This window comes from Scomber japonicus, chromosome 9 (genome assembly GCF_027409825.1).
Source record: "Scomber japonicus isolate fScoJap1 chromosome 9, fScoJap1.pri, whole genome shotgun sequence".
Classification (NCBI taxonomy): domain Eukaryota; kingdom Metazoa; phylum Chordata; class Actinopteri; order Scombriformes; family Scombridae; genus Scomber; species Scomber japonicus.
Genome location: NC_070586.1, coordinates 11,192,889 through 11,201,413, shown reverse-complemented (window position 1 = coordinate 11,201,413; position 8,525 = coordinate 11,192,889).

Genomic DNA, 8,525 nt, shown 5'->3' with positions numbered 1-8,525 from the left:
CAAAAAAAACTGCAATGCCCAGCCATTTAAGGATATGACAGAGCCTTTTGTTAAAGTGAAACAATACATTTTTTAGTAGGAACCAGTGGGCTTGGGTCTGAGTACCACAGGCAGGTTAAGGAAGTTCGGAAGTATGTGGCTGTAAATATTGTAATTTTTCTACTGCTACTTTTTTTGCCTATTAAAGGGGTTCATGTAAAGTTGTTCTTTATTTATAATATAAAAATCACTGTCAATGATGTCAGTTACATCTTGATTGTACTGCAGCATAATGCTAGTAAAAGCTAACAGCAGTGTACTGGTGTTCTCTGGGTTAGGATGGCCTTTGCCTGCAGGAACCAGCTGGTCAAGTGAGAATGAAGCAAGGTCGCGCAGAAAGAAGAGCCAATCAACATGACCTTTCACCCCTGTCCATCACTCGCTGGTCTCTCCTTTTGCTGATTGAAGCACCACGGTAAGGTTGCATGATACTGAACAGTGTATTCCTTCCACAATATTCAAGATGGTGACCTTGGAATGAGCTGGATATGCTCAGGTGTTATAAGATACTCAAGGTGAGAAGATGCATACGAGCTGAGTTCTGTTGAGCTGAGTTTGCTCTTAGTTGGTGTGCAATGTATTTACGTAGTGTAACATATAGTGGTGATTTTTTTATGTTGAGGTGTGAATCAGCAGTTTTTTTAATTATAAAAACATAGCTTTGCCAAATGATATTCCATGTTAAAAGATAGAGATGGAGAAACCAATTCTGTGTCTTCCTCCCAAACAACTTAAAAGCAGTGGCGTGCTCATGATGTTCAATGAGAGGTGAGAAAGGCATCTACTTTTCTTTGTCCTTCAGCATTTCGCTGCCAGTATATGACCTCCAAATGTACAGTGCTTTGCTGTGCTGTATATACAGTACTGTATCTAGTATATTGGTAGAATTGTTGCATGCTGTACTTACTCTGCAAGTAACTTCATGCAGGAAGGTGTTCAGGGCGACCAGATAAGGAAATTCAATGGTCTGACCTTCAAAATGATTTGTATGAGGCACCGGAGCTTACATATAAATGAAATTAAAGCTAAGAAGAGCTAAGAAGATTAGTTAGTATCTCTTGTTTCAATAATTTAGCGCAGAGAGTTCGGTTTAATATCTGATTATCTCCCGCTATCACAATTTAACTATTCACTCTGCGCTTGAATGAGGACATGGATTTGTGAAAAGAATCACTACACCCTGCGGCACAGTAAAAGAAAAGGTGAGAAAAGCTTTTGATTTTAAGGAATCACTGCACCTATTCCACCTGCCTCTGTTAGTCAGTGTTCATCCGCTTGAGTCATGTCAACAGATGTGTTACTACACCTCAGCAAACATCAAACAAGGAAAAACAAACAGGCAGATTGCTGAATATTTAATGCAAAACATCTGACAATGACAGATATTCCTGACGCTTTCATTTTGTATTTCTTTCATACGGCAGGTTGCTTTGATGTTATGTGAACCGCCGCTAACCTTTCTGAAAAACCTGTCAGAAAAAGTTTTCTCTGACAAATCTTCCTTGTTAGAAACTCAGCTGTTGGCTGACAACAAAACACACACACAATTCAGGTTCACAAAAGTAACATTCATGATTTTCTGCGCTGCAAGTGTTGTGCACTGCTTTGATCTTGTATGGAGGATTTGATGGCAACACAGCCTACAATGAACAACTACTATTTTGTGAACAGCAGAGCAATACAGTATGTATCACACATTGTGTTGTGAGATTGAAAATGATTGAATGGCAAAGCAGGAACATTTTAGCTTTCAAACTCAGTTCAATACCAGTTTGCTAAAAAGTCAAGATACGTTTGCACTTTGGTGAAATAAATCTGTTACAATAAAAAAAATCCTTCAGAGGTCTGGAAGTTAAAATTGTGTCCATAACTCCTCCAATGAGGCATTAATAACTGGTGTGTAAACAGTTAATCAATACACAGTCAAACAAAGTTGTAATCATAGCTACTGTCTTTAATAGCTTAAAACACCTGAATCAAAAGCTGTAAACCTGTGTATGAACAATCAGCATTTCATACTGCAAACACATATGATTGAAGAGTCATGTTATAAGATGTGTAGAAATCCTCTGTTTGGAATAATAAAATGTCTGACATAGTTGTTCCACTGAAGATTTAAATGTATTACCTCATTAAAAACCCTTAAAATGACAAATACTCCACTTGCATGTAAAAGCCCAGAATCAGTGAATATGTAAATATTACTGATTTAAAAACTTGGAACTGCAGGACACAAGATGTCTCGTACTTCACTGCAAACTCCACTGTCAGTGTATGTACGCTTGAAGCTTCAATTTTCCACAGTTTGCACTTGTGTAAAGTGCATACTGGACCACGATTGGTTTATTAACTATTATCACAAATCACGCTTCAAACACGTCTCAAACTCAGATTTAAGATGAGCACAGAGAAACATTCCTCCTTAAGCAGATGAATGTGAAAACAAACTCGGCACACATTATTCTGCAGTGATGAGAACATCCAACAGAAAAATTGACTTAAAATGATTTTTAAATGCCTGAAGTCCATATTTCCTTTTAGATTTTTCATTTTTCAAAGGATTTTCCCAGTTCAAAACTCAGTCTCAAGTCAAGTCTTAAGTAATTCTCCACAGTCAAGAGTGAAGTCCTCATTTTTGTGACTTTGACATGAGTCTCAAATATAACTGTCTGCTACAAAGTAACTGCAAATACAAACAAGATGTTCTTGGTGATTTTATCACTTTTATCAACAGCCCTGACTCACTGAAAATAGTCCCATATCTCCCCACAACTGTGTAGTGTGGTATGCTAAATCAGGAAGCAGTGGAATAGGAGGTTAGTGTAAAGTGTTACTTAGAAATTATTCAAGTTCTGTCAAACCTGTCCCTCGTCTCCACAGACACAGTCAAACACTCTGTCTTTTATATTTGTCTGTGTGCTACTCTACAGGGACAAATCTTCACTCTACAGCCTGTGTTTATGATGCATCACCTCCAACTCAACATGCATTTCCTCTGACACGGCATTATTGCCACTGCCAGAATACAGCCTTGTCTTCTGGCGAGACCTCTGGAAAATAACAACCCTGTTCGAAGGCTGTTACCTGACATCTGACAGATCCTAATCTTGCAGACTCTCCGCCTGGCAGACAAATGGCCTCGTCGATAATGAAAAGAGCTTTGAGCGACCCGGGGCAGCAACATTTGTGCTCTGGGGGGAGCGAGGAAGAAAAGGAGGCGGAATTCATATTGTGTTTGATGTGTTAGGAGAGATCATGGGAATGGATGTGGTCATAAAGCCTCGAAGCGTGAAAGTGTCGGGGTGACAGACGACACCGCTTGACTGCAGGTGACACTGTAACCAAGCTTTTAGAGAGATGGCGTGTTTTGCATTTGTTTTTACTACAGCAGCTTGTGTATAAACTGTCTGTCCTCTTGTGTCAATGTTTTCATCAACTCATTTTACCTACAATACAGGACGTGACTGGAAATGAAAGGTGTTGTATATGATTAGTTTTTGCAGTGGCTAATTTTGGCCATTGGAGGGGGCACTGTACCATTGCTTGATATTGTAGGGACTTGGACATAAATCACAATCAGAAACACCTTAAAAAAACACAAATGTTTTCTTGATGACGCTGTTGCAGAACACTTAAAAGTACTTCAGTATTACTCTTATTTGTCTTATTCTATTCTGTATACACAACACCTACTGCATGTGTGCCTGTCCTAGGAGTGGGATCCCTCCTCTTTCGCTCCTCCTGAGGTTTCTCCTATTTTTTATCCCCATTCAAGAGTTTATTAGGGAGTTTTTTCATGTTCAAATTGAGGCTCTAAGGACAGATTGTAAAGCCCCATGAGGCAAATTTGTGATATGTGACATAAAACGAAATAAAACTTGACTACTGATTTTATTCAAGATGAAGATCTCTTTTTCAAGAGACCACACAACAAAGAAAAACATTTAGTCAGAACTTACAGACGCCCACACTGTCTGCAACATCAGACAGGCCGCCAACAATTTAGCTACAAAAATCAATGATAGAAATAATTAAGAGTCATCTGCATCTCTATAGGTACTGATGTAAAGAATCATATGTGGAATATAATATTCATGTTTTAATTTGTGTGTAATCAAGTGATAATGAGGAATGGTTTTGTTACTTTGGGATGAGCTTTTTATTTATACAGGGAGCAGGTTCTCTTCCACGGAGGTAGTAGTCTAGAACAGACAAACCAAACACTGATTAGCCTTTAGTGTTTAGTTTTAGTTTTTTGATAAACTGTAGGGGGCATTTAATTGGTTGCAATCTGCAGCGTTACTGCTAGATGTAACTAAATCTTACACACTAGTACTAGGAACTGACCATTTGAACACAATAATACACTGCAGCTGGATAAATGAAAATATTTGTTGTCTTTGGAGCCATTACTGAAACAAACATATAACAAATTGTTGCTGTAAAACTATTAGACACTATTGAAGTCAATCCAGTTTTTAGTCAGTGTCTCCAAAATTACAGTGTCTCCAACATTACTGGCATGAATTGATGTTTTAAGCCTTACTGAACCATTCTCATACTGAAGCAGTGATTTACTGTAAAATCATGCATCACAGTGCTGAAAATTAAGTTTGCTGTTCTTTACCTTTTACTTTTAATCTTTAAATATTCTGTAATGATGAACACTTTCCATTGCTTATATGTAAAAAAAACAGGCAGTCCTCTGCCATGTATCAAAGTCAAACTCAGAGTGTTGGGACTAACCATAATGCAGAAAAGATAGGAGTCAGTCGAGTGAAGATTGTTTTCATTATTAATTTGGTTATAAAAAAAATTGTAATTTCTAGCAAAACCTTTTTCTTGAAGAACTTACATCCCATCCACTGGTAGTGGGGTCTATGTGTAAACTCATTGATGTACATATTGCTGTCAATCAATATATCAGTAGGGACCAGATGCATAAAACTCTGTGTTGATTTAAGACTAAAACTGTGTGTATGCACAGACAGAAAATATGCAGCTATTTATACTGTTCATATCATTAATTCATCACAAGAGCCTTTAAACCATCATCAGCAGTGATATCTCATCATTATTTTTTAAATGTCAGCATTATGCTCAATAATTTGTTGGTAGTGCTCATATCAAAACAGAGTGTCCCAGTTAAGGATAAAAAAAGAATATAAACAGCAAAAAGTTGCCTCCTACGTAAATAAGAAGAACGATCAAATGGATTTGAATAGATTCCATCACTCACCTTTTTTTTCCCATCTGCACCTCATATAATCTGCAGCTATCTATAAAAACCTGTGTACGCCTGGTTTAATCATAATAAAAGCAAATTGATGGACGCTTTTACAAAGAAGCAAAACTCAGATAAATGTCTAAGTTCATGTCATTGTATGCTGTTCCAGGGAGATCATCTACAACCAGCTCAGGCCTTAACTCTGGAGTGGACCCAAAAGTAGGTGTCTAAGTATATTACAACCCACACACCAGGGATCAGTTTGAGCAAATATATGAATAATAAGTTGGCTTTTAGATGTTGCTCTGGGCAAGTTTTCTATCTAAAAATACATCTCATCAGGCTGTCGTCATCTCCTTATCAAGACTCACAAATGGACTTGCTCTAACTTCCCAAATAATATTAAACTTTTCAGTATGGACAGTACTGCAAAACAGTTTACAGATGTCTTATGTCATGTACTTAATCTTAATGGATGTAGCTCATGATTTTCTATATTTTTCTTATCGTCAACAGATCTCATGTGCAGAGCCAAATCAACATTGATTCAATGCTACAAATTTTGTGTGTGTATCCAAAGCCTGATATAACATATATGGATAAATCGTATTCCTCTGTGCTGTAGACCTTCATTGTTCAAAAATTGTCATCAGTGTGCAACATCTTTTGGATTATGACGATGACGGTCATTTTACCATGTTCATAAATGGCTCCAAAGATCAATAACAGGGATCACTTTTTCAATCTTCGGTGAGTAGTTCCATGTAATGCAGATGCCATTGCGTATGCGTGAATGTGGTTCCATCACTTCCAAGCCAAAAGTCAAAAGAGGTTGTGACATTTAGCACAACAAACTAGTGAAGCTCTGTAAACAGAACCGCATATCCTGTTGCTTTTCAAAGAACTATACTCTCTGGAGACTGAAAACGTGATCGCTGGTATTACTAATACCATCCAAAGACTAATACCGTATTAGTCTTTGGAGCCATTTCTGACACATACTAACATGACCAAACTCTTTGTGGTGAGTGAACATGTCACCCACCACAACAGTGTGACTCATTGACTTGTTTTTAATAGTTTTTGCACAACAGTAGAGGTTTACTGCGCAGAGAAATAAGATATAGAATTGTTGGTTTGGCTCTGCATTTTGTTGATGATAAGAAAAATGTAGAAAATCTCCAGCCTTATACTTAAAGGCCACACTGATATATCTGCAAATTTAGTCTGAGCATGATATAGGTTAGATCTGTCAAAACCTGACCTGTGGAACCTAATATGTTTCTAAAGATTTTAGATAGCGTGACAGGTTAATGGTGCATTCACATTGAGCAATGAGACACAAAAACACATGGAGCATTAGCATTATGACTAGGGTTGTCTTCATACACTCAAACAGCCCCATACATAATACATGAACTGTCATTCACTATTAAAGAGTCATTCCACTGCCTGCAGCCCCAGTCAAGAAACTAAAACACACCAGCATGAGTGATATATCCATCAATGATTGGCTCATTACGCCACTGACCTCTGCGCACCAATGAGTAACTTCTGTCAAAGCCGCACTGTTTTTAAGGGAGCCACCTGAAGAGATGTTACATCTGTACTGTAGAGGGCTGGTGATGAAGGGTGGAGGTGATCAGGAGCTGCAGGCACAAGCTGACAGTGCTGGATGAAATATAAAGTCCAAAGCTCCGGAGGGGGTCCAGGCTTAGCGAGGAGATTGCATTCTTCCATCTTTGTCGCCCCCCCACCCCCCCTATCTTCCCCCACTCCCTTCTCCAGGTTTCATCCCCCATGATATTGACCTACCATAGGGAGTTGAGAGAGAGAAAATGGAGAGAAAGTGCAAAAGCAGCAGCTGTGTGGTGCTTAGATTCATATGTTTAACCCACACATTTGCTGTAACATTACATATGTAGTCTGCTTTAATTCCTCAAGGGCAGTTCTGCTTAATGTTCCCTCTTTAAGTCTCTTCTGTTTCTTTTTTTCCCCCCTTGCCTTGATATCGCTATCTGATGATCTTTATTCAACATTCAAGATGTTTATTGTCACTCCGGTTATACAATTATGTCAAATGCTTTGGCTTGGAGGCTCAGTAAATACTATACAGACACAATTAGTGAATTTAAACCCCATAAAAAAAAGGTTGAAAAGGCACAAAAAGGTTGTATATACAGTCATTTATATGTAATATTGCACGGAGATTAGATTGCACTGTGTGTGTGTCTGTGTGTTTATATAGTAGTCTCATGGCCTGAGGGAAAGACTTGTTCCTCAGTCTGTTGGTGCATGTTTTTAGGATCCCTGTGCCTTATACCTGAGTTCAGCAGGGAGAACAGGCTGTTGTGTGGATGGCTGCTTAATGACCTCAGGGATTTACTGTGGCACCACTGGATGTACAGCTCCTGGAGGCTGGGCAGCTCAGATCCAGTGATGCGCTGGGCCATGCACACCCTCCCCGGTGCCTTGCGATCCATGCTGGTGCAGCTGTACCAGATGGTGAAGCAGCCTGTCAGTATGCTCTCTATTGTATACCAGTAGAAATCCCTGAGGATTTGGGTACTGTACAGACACTGTTGGGTCTTTTTAAGGTTGTTCTGGTACCGATGTTCCAGAGCGGTCACCTCCTCCCTTTAGGCTGTCTCGTCACCATGGGAGATCAACTCCACAACTACATGCTGAGTTGTAGGCCACAAACTGCATCTTCAAATAGGTGTCCTTCCTTTCCAAGTGGGAGATGGTGGTGTATAAATTGCAGGAGGCTAAAGGTGGGGGGTTATGGGGCCAATGGGTAATCTTTATTGCTTTTGATGGTAATAAGAGAAACATATGTGTAATGATTTGACAGTGCAGCTTCAAGTATCAGAGGAATCCTGGACTGGGAGAATAGATTAAATCATAAAGTTTAAATATATCTGTGCTGAGTCATAATGGTTCCTTGTAGAATGTAGTACAGCAATATTATATTGCATACCACTGTAAGTGTTGAATAATTGATAGGAAGATGAAAAAAGGAAAGGAAAGAATGGAAGGAAGGAAAGGAAGAAAAAGAGCTACAAAGACGTTTTTTTTTGTACCCAAACGTCGTCATGTTACAGCCTCCAGGACCTTCACTCAGCTTCAAATCCAATTTCCCAGAAAGTCTTAAGCTTTATGGGCCAAATGATCCAACTGAGGTATTACTGTACAAGAAGACAAGGAGAGGATGAAATGAAACATTATCACAAGGTTACGACACTGCTGGGCCCTCCAC